This window comes from Mus caroli, unplaced genomic scaffold (genome assembly GCF_978045245.1).
Source record: "Mus caroli unplaced genomic scaffold, Mus_caroli_1 scaffold_6, whole genome shotgun sequence".
Taxonomy (NCBI): Eukaryota; Metazoa; Chordata; class Mammalia; order Rodentia; family Muridae; genus Mus; species Mus caroli.
In genome coordinates this window covers 61868434-61886431 of record NW_028227261.1, presented here as the reverse complement: position 1 = coordinate 61886431, position 17998 = coordinate 61868434, and positions in this window count along the sequence as shown.

Genomic DNA, 17998 nt, shown 5'->3' with positions numbered 1-17998 from the left:
TGCTGTAAAAAGGGCAGGAAGCTGTATATGACTGGGCAAACCAGGACTTGTGTTTCCAAAGCCTGAGGGCTTTCCTATGTACAACACAAAGTCTGTTCTCCCTGACTAAAAAGCAAGAATTTCAGTGACCACAGAAATCAATTGCTAAAGACAGTTTGGAATCTATAACAGCAATACCAGTCCCCCTTTTTAATAACAGGAAACCTTGTTCAGTGACCACAGCACTAAAGTAATTGGTGCCTAAGTGTATGTGTTGGAAACTCTGGGCACTCCAGATATCCAGCCTAAGGAAGTCACTTCTCATTAATCATCACAAATAGCAGCTTTGGTGGAAGATGTAATGGGAACTTCTTTTCAACACCCTATCTCCCTGAGTTGGAGAATCCTCTACTTTACAGCTGAAGAGAAGAGGAAAGGTCACTCTTCCAGGATAGTCAACTGAAAGTAAATCCTATACTGGAATCAAGATCACTATACAAACTTGAATTGCAAATCACATCTCTAAATTAATGTTCAGATAATCTTACAGGTGTCATAGGGAAAGCAATGTGGGCAGCATTAAGGAAGAATTCTGTTTCAAATGTACTCTTTTGAATAAAAGCTGACTTAAATGCACTTATCAACAGGGCTGCTTTATATTTTGTTATTATTTCATTTACTAAAATAGAGTAATTGAATGAAGGCAAAATGAGTCCACATTTTTGTTAGGAGGAAGTATTTTCAGGTTCCCTTCTGCCCCAAACAAGCAATGCAACTAAGAGAGCTAAGACTATTTCTAGACCACATGACTAAAACACTGCTGCCCATTTAGAGGACATCGTGAAGCCAAACATAACTCCCTGACTTACTTGTTCTTAACAAATCAATTGTATAAAACATCTCAACAGGAAAAGCATTACTACTCATAACTTGAGTTGTAATGCTTAGCTACAAACAAAAGCTAGCCTAGCATCATTTCCATCCTTAGCCTACAGGAAAGTACATGACATGGTAGGTAGCCTACTGGCTTTTGATAAAAATGAGTAAGCTAGAGAAACAAAGAAGAAATGTTAAGTCTTTTTATCCACAAGCAGAGTGATAGGATGTTTTTAAGTAGGTGTTGATTTAGGAACTTTGACTTAATAATAAACCATAAATAGAGATTGGTGAGAAAGGGAGAAGAGTATAATAAATTATTTAAGTCAATAATGTGAGAGGGGAATAATATTTTGAAGAGGCAGAGGCTCTTGGTTTAATAGAAAGCCATAAATAGTTGTTAATTCAAGTAGCCTGTTAAAATGACATGATTTGTGTCTGAGAGTCTCAACTTAATCCACTTGAGATGTAGGCCAGACTCAGATTGCTCATGTAGCTTGATATCACAATCTAGAACAGTCTTCCATACCATCTAGACCTTGACTGAGCCTTTGCTCCTTTTACAAGGAAATGCTTTCTCTTTCTCTATATGCACAGTGATAATTCACCATGTAAGCAATAAAAATTAGTTTTTTATTTAGAAAGTGCCAAAATTTCACATTATTCTTTTCTAGCACTTTTCTGTTACATGTCTGGGAAAAGAAAAACTAAGATCACTGTATAAATCTGCAAAATATACTTGCAACTTTTTAAACAATTAAATATGGTAGTTGTGCTCACCTTTTATCCCACCACCCTGGAAGGTGAAGCAGGTGAGCACTATTTCTAAGTTCAAGACTAGCCTATTCTATAGAGCTAGTTCCAAGACAGAAAGAGCTACAGAGGGAAACCCTGTTAGGAAAAACAATGAACTATGGTTTCTGAGTGAAGTCCTTATGAGTTAAGGCATTTTGAGCCAAAGCCCTCCAAATTTCTATGATTTAGATATGTTTTACAAACCTTTGTTAGTTGGTTAGAGGAAATTAGTGTTTGCATTGACAGGTATTTATGTATAGCATTTTGTTCATAATTGGATGTTTCTTTGTTTTAATAGAACTTTTCTTTCTCATGTTTTGTGATAGGTACCTTTGATACACATAAATAATCCATTATTCAGTGAATGAATGTGAACCTTTATTTGATGAGTTTAAAACTCAAACAGGCCAAAAGATAAGACAATCAATACTGCAACAAATGTTATTAAAACTAAGGAGCATAAGACAGGTCAGAGAAATGGAAGAGTCCTAACAGACTCAGTAAATGGAATAACCCGAACAAAAGCAAACGGCGTGTATCAGATTATGGTGGGAGATGAGGTTGGAAATCACAGGAAGGAATCATCTCATGCTAGACTCTGACAAGCCAAAAATTTGGACTTAATCTTGTAGAAAATGATGAAGCACTGAACAAGTGTATATGAAGAAGAGAATTGTTTTACATCATTAGCTTTGGGTTTTAATAATAGCACTGCAGATAGATCTAGTGCAAAATACATTTGGAGTTGAATGGCATGGTATTAATGCTTACATTTCTCCAAAATCCTACCATCTCAGGTGATGTGTGAGGAGATGGGGTCTTTGAGGAGAGAATAGATCATGATTGTAATTAGTGGCTCGCTTTGTATTCATGAATGATATTGGTACCATTTAAACATATCCCCGGAGCAGCATTTCCGAACCCCATGTGCACATACAGATAGAAAGCACAGTCTATGAACTGAAAGTGGACATGAAAAGCTATGAGATCTTGAACCAGAGCAGATAAAAAGCTTTGTAAGAGGCAATAAGGTAGGATAAGTGTGGTTGCTAGTGAGATCGAGACCATCAAAGTTAAATCCATTGGACAAATCCAACGGTAATGGGGTAAACATGAAAAACAGCTAGATGACTGACTGTCACAATCTCATTTTAATACAAAGCAAATCTGTGTTGCAACAGAAAAGCAATAGTTATTGTAAAACACTCGATTAGATTCCGATCAGGAAATAGAGAATGTGTATTTTCTCAGCTCAGCTTAAATTTTTGTGAAAGCATTTCCCAAAGTATCATGTCATGTTGGTAGTTCAGACAAGGGGTCTACTATTAGCATTTGTACTTTTAGCTTATTACTCATTTTAAAGTGCTGATTCTCTTTTTATGTAAATTTTTATTATAAAAATTAGAAAGTTAAAAGCTTGAAGAATACAGTTTTAGAAATATATTTTAATAAGTAGATGAATGTTGCAACATTATGTATAAATGTGTGCATTAAATTCTCTATTATTAACCATTAATTAGTTCTATCAAGTAATGGGTTTTGTTTAGCCATAAGCTGAACTAATTCATTAAACATAGCTACACTCCAGGATTTTTAAACTTTCTTGCACCCTCTAGTACATTGTAAAAAGAATGACTTCCCCTACATCACAACCTAGTAAATCGTGGCAGTACCATATAAATCCAAGGACACCTGACTCCAAATAAGACCTCCATGACACTTCAGAATTTAGGTTGTATTTCTTTCTTCCACTGTATAGAGCTTCTACATCTGGAGTAATGCCCCATTTATCTCCAAAGTTAAGTTCTATAATATTTAAGAAGTTAAAATCTGAATCTTTTCTAATATTAATGGATGAGTTATGTAAAACAATAGCTTATATGATAAAACATTGTAAGTACTATGAAACAATATAAATCTCAGAAGCATATTTAAAATATAAAAGCAATGAAAACATTTTAGACTGTCTTTTTGTCAGAAGTCATGTAATAATATTTTCATCATTTACAGTGTTTATGAAAAATGTCAAGAAATGATTCACTAACCAAAGTTGGTCCTTTGTTGTCCTCTGTTGAAGTTCAAGAAGGAGTACTTCAACTCAACAGATTATAAGCCAAAAGTTCAAACCACTTACTTAATTTCATATTTTTCTTATGTTCTTTTAATTTAAAGAGTATAATATAACTATGTTATTTATCCCTTTCTTTTTATCCCTCCAAACTTTTCTAAATAACCCTTCCCTTGATGTCTTTCATATTCATAGTCTCTTTAATCATTATCAATTTTATGTTTTTAGTAGCTGCACTACAACTATGAAAATAATAAGTTAAATTAGCTTTAATAATATATCTTGTTTCAAATATTTCATTTTTCGATATGACTTTTAATTAAATGAATAGAATTATTTAATAAAATAATATAATTAAATAATATGAATTTATAATTAAAACTATGACTCATGGAGATAATATACAATTTATTGATTTTCTCACTGTTTTCATTCTCAATCTTCAGAATGTGTTTTATACATTCAGTTATAATGAACCTCAGCTCAAACTCTACATATGTTGTGTAGTAACCATATGAGGCAAATACACCAGGCAGTACAGTTCTGTAGGACTAAGAACAGTGATTTGTTCTATCGGAAGAGCTCTGCTCTAACAGAAGACTTTGTGCTGATAAAATAGGCATTTTTGTTTCTGCCTAAGGAGTCATTAAAGGAAGCAGAGAAGGACATGGAGACATTGATATCTTGAAAGACACATGCAGAAAGAAGGAAGAAAGTCAAAATTTTGAAGAAACCATGAAGAATTCATGTGCTGCAGACCCTCTGGGCCCCTTTGTTTGCGTGGAACGGGTCTCTAGTCACAGGTGGGCAAAGCTTTGGATGGAATGACAGACAGATGCACACAAGAGAGATTGTGTAGAATCTGAATGTAATTTGTCAAATCGAGCATCAAACTTTTTACACAGAATAGTGAAGTTGGGTGACACACCAGCAAGGTACAAAGAGGTTACTGGATTCTTACACAAAACAGGAATACAAACACAGAAGGTCTAACAGGAACCACCTGGGATAGAATTCATTGTTAACAACTGGGATCAAAAAGAGCTCCAACTAAAGTTCACTTTATCTTAGAAGCCAGGGTCAAGGGCTTCGTGCCATTGCCATAGTTCCTATTTTACTCTATTGTATAGTCCACCTTCCCCCTAGGCCATTGTAACTACGTGTGTATGGGTGTAACTCAGCTATCTATAGTTCTAAGTATCTACTCTGGTATCTCCTTAAGTCTGAAATTTCCTTCTTCCTAGATGATGGTAAATTCCTGTGTAGGGCAGTGAGATAGCTTTTATTCAAAGTGATAGTGTAATACCAGAGGCAATTCTGAATGTCACTGAATAGGCAACATTCTTCCTGAATTCCAAGCCCAAGGACTTTCTAGGACATTGGAACAGTGGTGAAGGCTTAGCTATGACAGAATTCAATCTTAAAAGGCACTTATAATAGGATAATAGTAAAAGAGAGCACATGGATCCAGACACCAGACTAAATGGGAATGGAATATTAAAGTATGGGTTAGAGAGGACGCCAGACTCCAGGAGGTGAGTTTCCATGAAACTCTCTGCCTTGTGAGTGGCTTCCAGGCCTCTCGGCCTGTCAAGCTGACTGGACCAGAGTGCGTGGCAGTCATGAGTTAGTGAGAGCACTCAGATTTGAAAGTAGATTCCTCAAGGGAAGTTGGGTCATGACAATCACAGCTGACTGAAAATGGGAGTGTTAACACAATTGTTAAGTACTCTAAAATGTTACTCCAATTTCCATGAGACCTAATGATTCTAACTCAGAATGATGTCTCTCTTTATTGTCATATTTCCCTTCAATGACCTTCCATCCTCTTAAACATGTTCTAAGTCAAATACTTCATCATACACATGTATTGTATTAAGTAGAAAGCAGTTTTGTATTGTACCATACTTTCCCTTTAAATTAATTTATAGAATATTATTTATTTGATCTGCAAAAAGTTCAACTAACAATTTGACTTGCTTGGTTCCTCCAAGATGTTAGACCATCTTCTGTGTTTCTCTCCAGTTACTCTGTTTTGTTACCGAAATACTCAGTCCTAGATAATAATTAAAACTCCACACTACTTCTTGCTCTATATAAGAAACTAACAATCATGAAATCGGTAAATTACCTTCCACTTTCAGGTAGGCTCCATTCCCTGTGCCTCCTAACTTCCTAACTGAAGTTTTGTTTTGCTTTTTTTACCTCAAAGTTTGGAGCAAGGCTGAGAAAGAAAATGGAAAAGCATAAACTTGATATCTAACACTATGACAATGAACCATTAAAACCCCCGTTGTCAAATATTCAAATCGTCTCCTTCCTTGGTAACTTTGGTGGATTATTGGAACATGCCTGTGCCTCTGTAAGTTAGGGTCTCCTTTCAGCTGCAGGGTAGATGTGGTGGTTCTAATGGACTCCATGGGTAGTCTCTTACATCCTATCATTTACTCCCAGAGTTTGTCTGTTAAGGACGGTTCATCATCCCATAATAACTGAGCTGACTAACTGCATGCATGACACACTTAAAAAGTCTGTAGTAGAGAAACTCAACACTGAAAACACCTTGCATATAGGATGGAGGAGCACAACTCACGGCTACCTTTAGTTCTTTTCTCATTGTTGACTAACCTTTCCTAGCTGACTGCAGTTCACCATGGTAATATAGTAAATCAGATTTTACCCTCTATGCATTGGTGCTCAATTTACATGCTCTCTCTCTATTCCATTCCGAACTGACTTTTAAATATTAACTCTCAATGCACAACTGATTTTTCATATTCTAGTTTCTGAGGAAATATTTTTTTCTCTTAAATAGGACATAACATTTTAACTCGGCGATCACAAATGTTAGTATTATGAGTTGGCATGTCACTGTTTTAGGGATATTTCTATGTGTACTTACACTGAGTTCTGTTTTACATTCCCCAGTTGTTGCATCTCTTAAAGAGTAGATGGCACTTAGGACAATGAATGCTTCAAAAGTTGTCATCTCTGAAAAGTTGTCAGATACCCTGTGTAAAGCTATCCAGATCACACTTAAGGTCAAGAAATGTTGGGCATTGGGTTATATACAGACAGTCTGGTCTCCACTCAAGCTGAGATCTGAACCTGGGTCCCAGTGGTGATAATTCACCTACATGGGATGAAGGAGTTCTCTCATGTCTCCTGGAACCCTGGCTCCTGTGGAAGTTACTGCCCCCTCAGCCCCTACAAGAGAAGAATGGTTAGTAGTCAAGTAGGCAATGTCCCAAGCTTCTGACTTTCAGGCTAGACTCCTCCCCTGTTACCTAGCAACAGCACACCATAAGAGGGGCTGTTTGGCCCCTCTTCACTCTCTTGCTCTCTTGCTCTTACTCCCCTTACTCTCCCCCTCTCCTCTCCTCTCCTATTCTTTCCTCTCCTCTCCTCTCTCTTCCTCTTACTCTCTAGCTTTTCTTCTCTTTCTCTTTTCCCCCTCACTCCTCTTGGTCATGGCATCTCTCTCTCTCTCTCTCTCTCTCTCTCTCTCTCTCTCTCTCTCTCTCTCTCTCTCTTTCTCTCTCTCTCTCTCTCCACCTTTTCTCTTTCCCCCTGCCTTTCTACAATAAAGCTCTAAAACCATAGACTGCATAGACTGTCTCTGTTCATCTGAGCTTACTCTCGCCTACCTGGGAACCTCTCATCCTCAGCCCTCTCTCCCATAACCCTGAGGCACAGGGTGTTGCCCTGGGGCCCCTTGGTTTCAGGGGCTGCCCCATGTACACCCCATGTTGAGTGGGGTCAGTGGCTTAGATACCCACCCAGGGCTGAGTGTAAAGCACCTGGCAGCCCTCCCGCATCTGCCTGCCCAGAGCATAGGAGGAACTCTGGCTGGACATGGGCTATCCTCTCTCCTTCCCTCTTTCTGCAGCCCCTTTTAGTTCCCACAAAGAAATCCAATTGCACCTTCCAGAGGACATATAGTATGCACATGCTTACAAAGCCGAGAGCAGAAATCAAGATCATTGATCTAATAATTTGGATACAATATATTGCTGATAAATGGAGTAATGTAATTTAGGCTTAGGTATCAGCATGTTGATATTGAGTTTCTCAAATAACTAATATTATAAACCTCCCTTTAAATTTTAAAGATACATACTGTAAAAGATCTTTTGTGTTTAGTGACTTACGATCTTTGAAGTGAAGTTTAAATTAAAGTTTAAGGGTAATATTTAATTTAATAATATTATTATGTGTTAAATACATTTGTCAGCCTTAAATGTCAATTAGCAGAATTAGTTAGTGTTTTCTGTGGAATTACTACTCTGTGCCAGGCATTGTGCTAGAAGCTTTACATGGATTGCCACATGTACAAAATCAACCATAATGAGATAAAGCAATGTGGTGCCTTTGTTCATCAGATGGATGGAGGAAGAGGGTCTTTGGTTTCCTATTCATCATTCTGTTCCCAACTATGATACAGCCCGTTGTGACTGTGAAATCCTGCTAGAATTGTGAAATGGTGAAGTGATTGTTTCTTTAGCATATAGATGAGAAAATGTTACCTTGTCCTAAAATTCTTTGGCTAAATGACTAGAAATTGTATTTTTGGGTGTTTTTTCATATCTGCCAATCATCAGGGTTTTTGTTGTTGTTTGTATTCAGATATATTCTATAGAGGTCTCTGTTCAGTACTGGTCTCTGTTCAGTACTTTTCCACTGGGGAGTCATTTAAATCTTTCCTTGCCCCATCAGTGATGTGTATTCTCCTAACATAATAGCTAAAGTAGTATTCATGCCATTCTTATTGCCTTGTACTTTCTGTCTTTCCCACTTCTCAAACATCATAAATTAATTAAAGAATGTTGAACCCTTTAAAATAACAAAAGGTTAAGATTTTCTGATCTCTTTGCTGATTTGCCTAATAGATGATCAGAGAAGCCACCACTTAATGCATGTTTGTAAGATTATGATAGGAGAGTTTTTAATGAGAGGCACCTCTCTGTGATAAGATTTTCAGCTCCTCCTTCCAGCCTTAAAATATATATTATTTTTAAATTCCAGGTTGCTGAAAAAGATCTTCATGAGGCCCCAGGAATTGAGACACAGAGCTGATAGCTTGAGGGGACCCTTTTCTATTAATGCACAAAGCCCCAGGCAGCAAGTACAAACCCATAGCTTGTCAAAATATATTATTATTATCTTACGAAACATTTCAATGGATTTATTTCAGCTTAAACAGCCAAGAAATAGCTGTAAGGGGAAGTAACATTCTTGAAGGTTAGATTCATCATTAATATTTTGTTCTCAACTCCTTTCATTTGAGAAATGAATAACTGAATAACTGAACATACCATGTAAAGTTATGTAGTACAGGGACCAAAAATGACTCCTTTTTTCTTTGAATAAAATATGATTTTTAAGGCCAGAGAGATGGTTCAGTGAGTAAGAGTGTTCCTTGTGCAACATGAGAATCTAAGTTCAAACCCCAGATACCTATCTTTTGTTTCCCTGGGCTAACATAACTTAAACCTGGGAGACAGAAGGGGGCACACACTCACCAGGTGAGCACAAACACACCAAGCAAATCCCTGGAAATCACTGGCCTACCAGCTTGGATGAGAGGGAAAGTTCAATGGGAGGGCCGATCTGATGGCAACAGGCCAAGTAATGATAAAAGAATGACAGTTGTTGTTCCCAGATGGCGAGTACTCTGATGAATATGAGTACTTGGGCGCATGCATGCACATGTACACACACACACACACACACACACACACACACACTGCATACCACTGAAAAATAAAAGCTAAAAAAAAAAATAGAAACTAATGTTCTTTGACAAAACACTCCACCTTATTTTCACTCCGCTCATTCCCTTTGTGGTTATAAAGAATGATATTCTATTCAGTTTTCCAGGTTATTTGTGTTGGAATATGAATACCAAGAGTAGCAGAATATGGAACTAAGGGGAGTTTTCTTTGAAATTAGAACCTGCTGCCCACAAAACAATGAACTGGGAAGCTTGTCTTCATTCTCAGATAGAAGTTTTTGCAGATAGAGGACATAGAATGATTAATTATTTAAAAAACTTACTAACAAAATATAATCTATACAAGTCCCCTAGTTTTAAAGGTCTGAGCTCTTCAGAGAGATTCACTTCAAGTGTGCATTCTTGTAGCTCAAATGTATCACTGAGGACAAGAAACTCTCTTCCCGCCGCTCTAGGAAAAGTCAGTCAACTCAATTCTCTTGACTTGCCTTTATTAAGCCTTTAAAGCACTTATCAAAACTCAGGTGCTATACTCTTCATCAGCACTGTGAGCCTTGGCAATTGACTGTCTACTCATGAGGAAAGGTGACAGGACAAAGTTAAACACATTTGCTATGGTGTCAAGGCAGAGTAGGCTAAGGACAGGGCCAAATCTATATTTCATTTTCCAGTCATCCTTCCAAGAGATCTCAAATTCTTATTATATTTGCCATAAAGGTGCATGACTAACTTTCAGACTTTACAGTTGTAAGTAAAAGATCGTATAGGGTCCAAAAGAGACAAATTGATAATTATCTGCCTGAAGTGAGTTGTTTGTGTTTGGTTCCAATTGCTTTAGAGAGATTCTGAAACCCATAAAAAAAGTACTTCTGCACAAGTCATAGGAAAGAGAGTGGCATATGGTCAACTGGGGGTGTTCAGACGTGGCAGACAGTGAAGAATTTTTGTTGTAATATATTCAAACAACACTATTTTAAAGTATTCTTTATTGACAATGGTAACACTAATGGTGAATGAAAGGCATTTCAAAGTAGTCATTGATGTAAGACCATGGTAAGGTAGAAAAATAAGGAGGCATGGGGGTAGGAAGAGAATAGAAGATGGAACTAAGACCAGTTAAAGAAAGCTTACACACTAAGATGAAAGTGTGGCTTTTTTCAACATTTTGCTATTGTTTCATCCAATATGGCTCATTTTAAAAGTGTTCCTTGTCCTTATAAATGTCTAGGGTATCAAATTATGCTACTATAACCCAATTAAGAGAGGAACTGTGCAGTGAAACCTTATGTGCACTACTCCTTTAAAGAAGAAAGAACAGGAAGAAGAAATGGGAAGAGATCATTTGTATTAAGAAATAATAGAATAGTTATGGTTGATCTCAGTTGATAACTAAAATGGGAGAATGAACCAGACATCAACCCAGATGATCAAAGGGGAAAAGGAAGAAATACAGAGAGAGATAGCCAAAACTAAGGCCCATTTGGGGGACTGTATGGAAATCTAATATAGAAGTTTTTTATAATATGTAATATATGAGAATGATACAAATAAAATCATCAAATAACAGGATACACAGAGTCCCAACTGATCATCTCTTCTCAGCAAATGGAGCTTCTAGTACTGGAAATTGATTACATGTAATTGAGTACTTGGCCAAATCAGTCTCTTGGGAACCCCCAAACTATTGCCAAACTTATTGGTGACTCTCCACAAACTGATGGTAAGGTCCTATTACTGAAAATGACACTATAATTCTTTGAACATGGAGAAGTCAAGATCTGGTACCTACCTTGGGGTTTCACCCCCTACAGACTAGTATTCATAATACTGGGAAATTATCTGCATGCTACCAATGGAGAAATGTAAATCCCAACTAACTACAAACCCTTTGATAAACAAGAGTGACCTACTTCCAATATACACTGGTCTAATAGTAGAACAAAGCTTGTAGGAGGAACCAACCAAAATCTGGTTTGAGTTAAGGTCCATTCCATGAGATGGAGCTAATACCCAATTTTGCTGAGTCTAGATAGGCTGGGGACCTAAGATGGAACCAAATACTACTGTTTTATTAATGGATTGAAGTAATAAAGTGATTGCTTTGTACATCCATCATCAGAGAAGCTTCCCTCTGCAGCAATTGGAAACAAATACAGAGGTCCATATCTGGACAAGGAAGAGACTTTACTACACCAAGCTTTAAAATGGGTATCTTCATCAAATTTCTCCCCTCAAGGTTCAGGAAACCCTTGTAGAAGGAGAGGCAGAAAGAGTGTGTAAGAGCCAAAGTTGATGGAGGACACGAAGATATCAAGACCTTCTAGATATAATTGGGCTGGCACACAGATGAATTTACAGAGATTGTGGCATATGCATAAAGCCTGCACATATCTACACATAGATAGGGTCCTAGAGCTGAAAGGAGGTCTGGACACATGTCTTTATCCCTATCCCAGAAGAGATGACTAATTGATAGCCACTTGCAAATAAAACATTTGTTTTCTTCCAAAGGAGTCTCACTGATTACTTTTAAGAGCAGGCCTGTTTCTAGCAGTAGCTCCCCAACAGTAAACAAACTCAATGGCATCTTTGGAGGATCTTAGTCTCATTGTGTTTTATACCTTACAGGTCCACTATGTATATAATGTGGCTTTTGTTTGGGGTTTTAAAGAGATTCCTGTGTAAAATCTAAGATACTTGAAATAAGGACCCTAGATTACAATTTAATAACATTTACATTTAATTGCTTATTTATTCTGTGTATTTGTGTGCGTGCATGAACAGCATATGAGCATATGTGTGCATTTTCAGAGGCATTATGAAGGTCATAGGGACACCATGCAGCAATGGCTGCACTACTTTGTGGCAGGTGTTATTTAAAAAAATATCATTGGTCTTGATAGCAGATACCATTATTTGCTTGACCACCTGACTGACCATTCAAGCATCTTTTAAAAATATTTATCAAAGACTGATAAGTGACCCAGAACAAATTATGTAAGAAATAGTAACTTGTCAAGGAGCAGTGAGAACCTGGAAATCCCTATCCATTTTCTTTATTTAAAAAAAATTACTTGACTGTATACCCTACATCTTCACAGAGTTTCCTTACAGATAATCTTATGTGCACATGACCTTTTCTTCTATTCTATCAGACTTCCAAGTACCACAGGTTACAACTGTTGTGGAATGACCCTTGTTGGAGTCAACTGGAATGGCAGCTACTCATTGTCACAAGTCATCCATTTCTTTAATTGAGCCACCATACCTGCCTAGTGCCAAAAAAATACCCAGTACAAATGATTAGTACTAAAATAATTGTGATTTTCCACCACTTTTTGTCTTTCTTGAAAGATATATTTTAATGAGAGTCTGCTGCTATCTGTATTAACCTTCTCTATTAAAAGATCCTTTCTACTGCAGTCAAGTAGAACTAATATGATATTCTTCAGCCTCTTGCAGAGATGGATAATCACTGAAATTAAGTGGATTAGGAGGAGACTTCTAAAAATCTCATTTTGCACCCCACGTGCCATCCAATTTCTTGCTGTGGCATTCCAGTCACCATATTGTGCCACTGTGGGTAGAAGATCTCTGGTTCCATAGTGGCTTTCTTATATTATCTACAACTCCCGAGCTGGTGCTGCATTGCCATGTGCCATGTGTTAAGCTGATCTTCATGAGAATACACATTAAACTGGATTGGGACCAAGATTTTATTCATTCTTACTGTCCCTTTTAACTCTAATCTTAACCTCAAAAGACATGGTGAAAACCAGATAAAATGTTCTGTGGTAGCAGCTGAGTGGTCCATAGGTAAAGAACAGATACATAAACTTCTTCCCTGTGGCTGTTAGGTAGAGTAGCCATCATCTTTTAATTTTAGGATAGGAAAATAACTTTCCTGGAAAAAAGATGACCCTTACAGAAGGGGTAGGCATACAAATATGTCACTTACACATTGTAGGACAAAAAGATGTCTCAGTGGTCTTCCTTCTTGTCAAATGTAAACACTTAAGGATATTACTCCAATCTTCCCATCATGCAGGGTTAAATGCAAATCCAGAATGGAACATCTGCCTCTCTCAAATTACAGGCATCAAGTGCACAAATAGCTAGAGACCTATTTAGCATAGGGGAACAACATATATTCCTAGGCCCGTGGAATTGTACTGTACACTGAATCAATTCCTATGACTCAGAAGCCTAGAGGTGTTTGACAATACTCCAGAGGCATCTACAGAACTTCTCCTTCTCCAGAGGCCACATATGATCTTCTACTAAACAGAATGAACCCTATATTTGAGTACTATCATCACACTGCTGTTTTTAGAGTCAAAGCAAAATTCATATTTGACAAAATGATTGACTTAAAATTATTAAGGGTTTAGATAAAATCTAGATTTCAACTCAGAAAATTGTTTATTATATTTGTACAAGCAGCATATGAAATCACTCAATATAGAGAGGCTGAATACATTTACAAGTGAATTAATATTACAGCTATCAGTGGGAGCCACCAAAGTACCTTCCATTTTACAGTAGGCAAGGTAAGTGGGATTCAGTGTTACCATTCCCTATATGGATAGGCCTGTTCTAGTTTTCTGTGGAGACTGTTCTTTACACCTGAGTTTATTGCAATTCTACTTTTTTAAAAAATATTTTTATTAGGTATTTTCCTCATTCACATTTCCAATGTTATCCCAAAAGTCCCCCATACCCTCCCCCGAACTCCCCTACCCACCCACTCCCATTTTTTGGCCCTGGCATTTCCCTGTATTGGGGCATATAAAGTTTGCAAGTCCAATGGGCCTCTCTTTGCAGTGATGGCCGACTAGGCCATCTTTCGATACATATGCAGCTAGAGTCAAGAGCTCTGGGGTACTGGTTACTTCATAATGTTGTTCCACCTATAGGGTTGCAGATCCCTTTAGCTCCTTGGGTACTTTCTCTAGCTCCTCCATTGGGGGCCCTGTGATCCATCCAATAGCTGACTGTGAGCATCCACTTCTGTGTTTGCTAGGCCTCGGCATACTCTCACAAGAGACAGCTCTATCTGGGTCCTTTCAGCAAAATCTTGCTAGTGTGTGCAATGGTGTCAACGCTTGGAAGCTGATCATGGGATGGATCCCCGGATATGGCAGTCTCTAGATGGTCCATCTTTTCGTCACAGCTCCTCCATATGCATTTCTTTAGTGAAGCATCTAACCCTACCTTTGATAGTCATCTGTCTAATTCAAGGATCATCTTAAATGTAACTGCTATAAGGGCACCTTGCAGCATATCCTGACTATTAAGTTATTTTTTTCTGTATTTTTTAAATATGGTTTACAGTTTTGCAACATTTATCTCACTAAAAATGCAGTTAAAGTGCCTATCCTCAGAGCTACTTTGAAAACTCAGTGAGGACCAACAGACTATTCATAGAAGAACTGACTGAATGCCACAGTTTCTGACTTTGGGGGTGGGTGAAAACAAAAGCTAATCTCTCTTCCTCTCTCATTCTGTCCAACCCCATGCCTTTGCAAAATGTTTATTGTAATCTCCTAACAATAGTTAGCAAATGACCTGCTGTGTACACTGGTGGAGATTTTCAGACTGTATTGCTTTCTAGCTGTGAATCACTGTTCTGTGGTTGTCTACTTTTCCATGTGACAGTGGACAAATCTATATCATGCAGAAGAACTAGGAGCAGATGCCATGGCCTGATAGAACTGATTTTCTACATCAAATATGTTTCCTGATTGAAGATTGCACACCTAGGAGGTGAGATGAGAGAGCTATTTTTTAAAAGTGTCCAGCAGATGTACTGCAGCAATCCCCACTGTATTCATCATTTACTAAATTGTGCACACACCAGAGGTATAATCCAATGTAAATGATCTCATCACCCATCAGTATGAGGGCTCACAAATTCAACTTGGCCTCAAGCTAAAACTTGACATTTCAAGGTTCTCAAATCCACAGTAAGCAAGCGGGATATTAATGACTTCCAAACGTCTTTTCTTGAAACGAGACCAGCTTTTGAGTGATGCAGGTGTTTGGGATCTAGAAATAGAAGTGGCCAGCTGCCCTTGCGGTACTTGGAGCACTATCCATGGTTCCCACCACTGATTTGGCCTTGAGGAAGGAACATTTTGTGCAGAAAGATAATGGAGTTGACATCATTTGTATGCTGGTTGTATAAATACCAAAGAATGAAATTTAAAAGGCTTGTTTTAAAAGTATCCCTTCTTACAGCTTTATTGGCTAAGTGTACAAGACATAAGGCATTTTCACACTGAGAAATCAGAACACAGAGAATTGCCAGACTGCCAGGCACCTTGAGAGTCACTGAGGCATGAATCCACCGAAATAAAAACTTGTTAGATCGGAGGTGGTCTGACTAGGTTTTTGTTTTGTTTTGTTTTTTGTTTTCAGTCTGTGTTTTTGAACCATACTAGAAAATGCAAGGCTAGCATCTTCCATGTTTTACATTTCAAATATCATATTATCAGAAAAGTTATATTCAGAATAAGTTTATTTCTGACACCTTGCCTTTCACATTCCTGCAATCCTATGTACACTGAGCAAGCATTTAGTTAGGGATAGACTACTCAAAATGCTTCATATGCTAGAAATTGCATTCTAAATATACAAATATACATAGAAGTTGGAATTGTATGTTTATCATCATCATCTAAGGTGACATGCTATTTATTTTTCAGTGAGAAAATTTACACCATATATAGTATATTGAGTAAATATTAGATTTGTCATCTGTACCATAATTTATTCTTTGGTCTCTATTAATAGAAGGGATTATAATATCTAGATGTGTGATCTTGGGCTAAACATGTGTCTTAGAGCACTTTTTTCTTTAAAATCAAAACAATAGTATCTTTTGCCCTAAGGTTGATGTAAATTAGGAAATGGGTGATATGGAAATCTTCATGGACAGAGTAGTTTGTTAGCAAAAGCTGTTCTTTCTTTACTGTGAATCTTGCAGTATTTTGTATTTTCAAGTATCTAATTAGTAGATGTAATACAAACAAAATTCCAAAAAAAGTTAAATTTACATTACATACAACTCCATTTTACTGGGACTGTTGATTCTTTTTCCATTGTACTTTTTATTTCCTCCTGGCTTTCATTGCCTTTTGTTATAATATAGAGCATTCGATCTATAATGTCATACCCGATATCAAGCTTCTTCTGGGCTATAAATGACACTTAATCAACATGAATTATTCTCTTTTTAAAAAAGAGAACTGATTATTGGAATAGTATTGCAGGCTCCTCACAAGTGAAAATTAATAAGAAATAACACAAGACTCAAGGCTTAATTTCTTCTTCCCCCAACCCTACTTCTTTTTTGCAGTGATTGTTTATCTTCAAGATTCTCCACACTGAACTGAGCATGGCTGTTGGCAAACATGAAACAAAAGTCTATAACAACTACTTAGGTGGAAATATGTCTGTCTATTTATCTATCATCTATCTATCTCTCATAAATATATATATATATATATATGTATGAATATATTATCTATATGTATGTCTATCTCTAACATCTATACTTATATCTATGTGTGTATGTGTATTTCTTTTAATATGTATATGGAACTATTATGAGTAGTTTACTTTTATCATATGCCAATTAAGAAGCCAGAAAGGTAATTTTTAAATTAGCCCAGCTAGAACCATGCACCTCTTCTTCCTCCTTGGCATGTTCAGATACCAATGCCCACCTGGATGGAAGGAAGAAGAGGTGGGTCTATAGGATCTCGGTGCAGCTGAACATCCTGGGTCAAGGGAAGAAGGTCCTCTATGAGAATATTAATAAGACTGCTCTCTTAGATAATATTCAGAGAAACGTCTCTCTTAGACAATATTCAGCAAAACCACTCATGCACACACTTTATTAAGAGTAAACCAGGGCTATACATGGATCTTGGAGGGTGGTAAGACGTATTCACAGGAAATGTAACTCATTGGTGGAGCTTAACATACTGGGAATGCTTCTTTTTCATGGAGAGGAATCCCGGGAATCGTAGGTGCTTGATGAGCAGGGTCTTATCTAGACAGAGATAGTGGAACCTGTAATTTTGCCAAAAACTATGTGGAATTACTCAGGTAGGAGATCAGGCTCCCCAAATCAGGCAGAAAAGAGGAAGTCCTTCTGGGAAAGGGAGTCCCATAGTTTGTACTAAGCTCAAGGAAGCTGTCTGGACATGGTAATTATATGACTGAAGAGGCTTATTTATTTTTTTATTAAAGCTAAAGTGAAATATACAAACAAAATGATCAGAGGTTATGGGTATATTTTATAAGTGCTCTTGCAATCACAGCTGTCCATTTAAAATATATAACAGTATGAATGATTCAAAATCACAAAATTATACCTACTATCTCTATGATTGGGGAATTATAACTGAGATATGTAATTTCCATGTCTGTTACTGATTTCTCTCTTACTTTTTCATTTCACAAATGGATGAAGAGATCTAGAGGTAGAAGTTAGACAAAATACACAAAATTTCAGGGGAATAAAGAGAAATATTCAT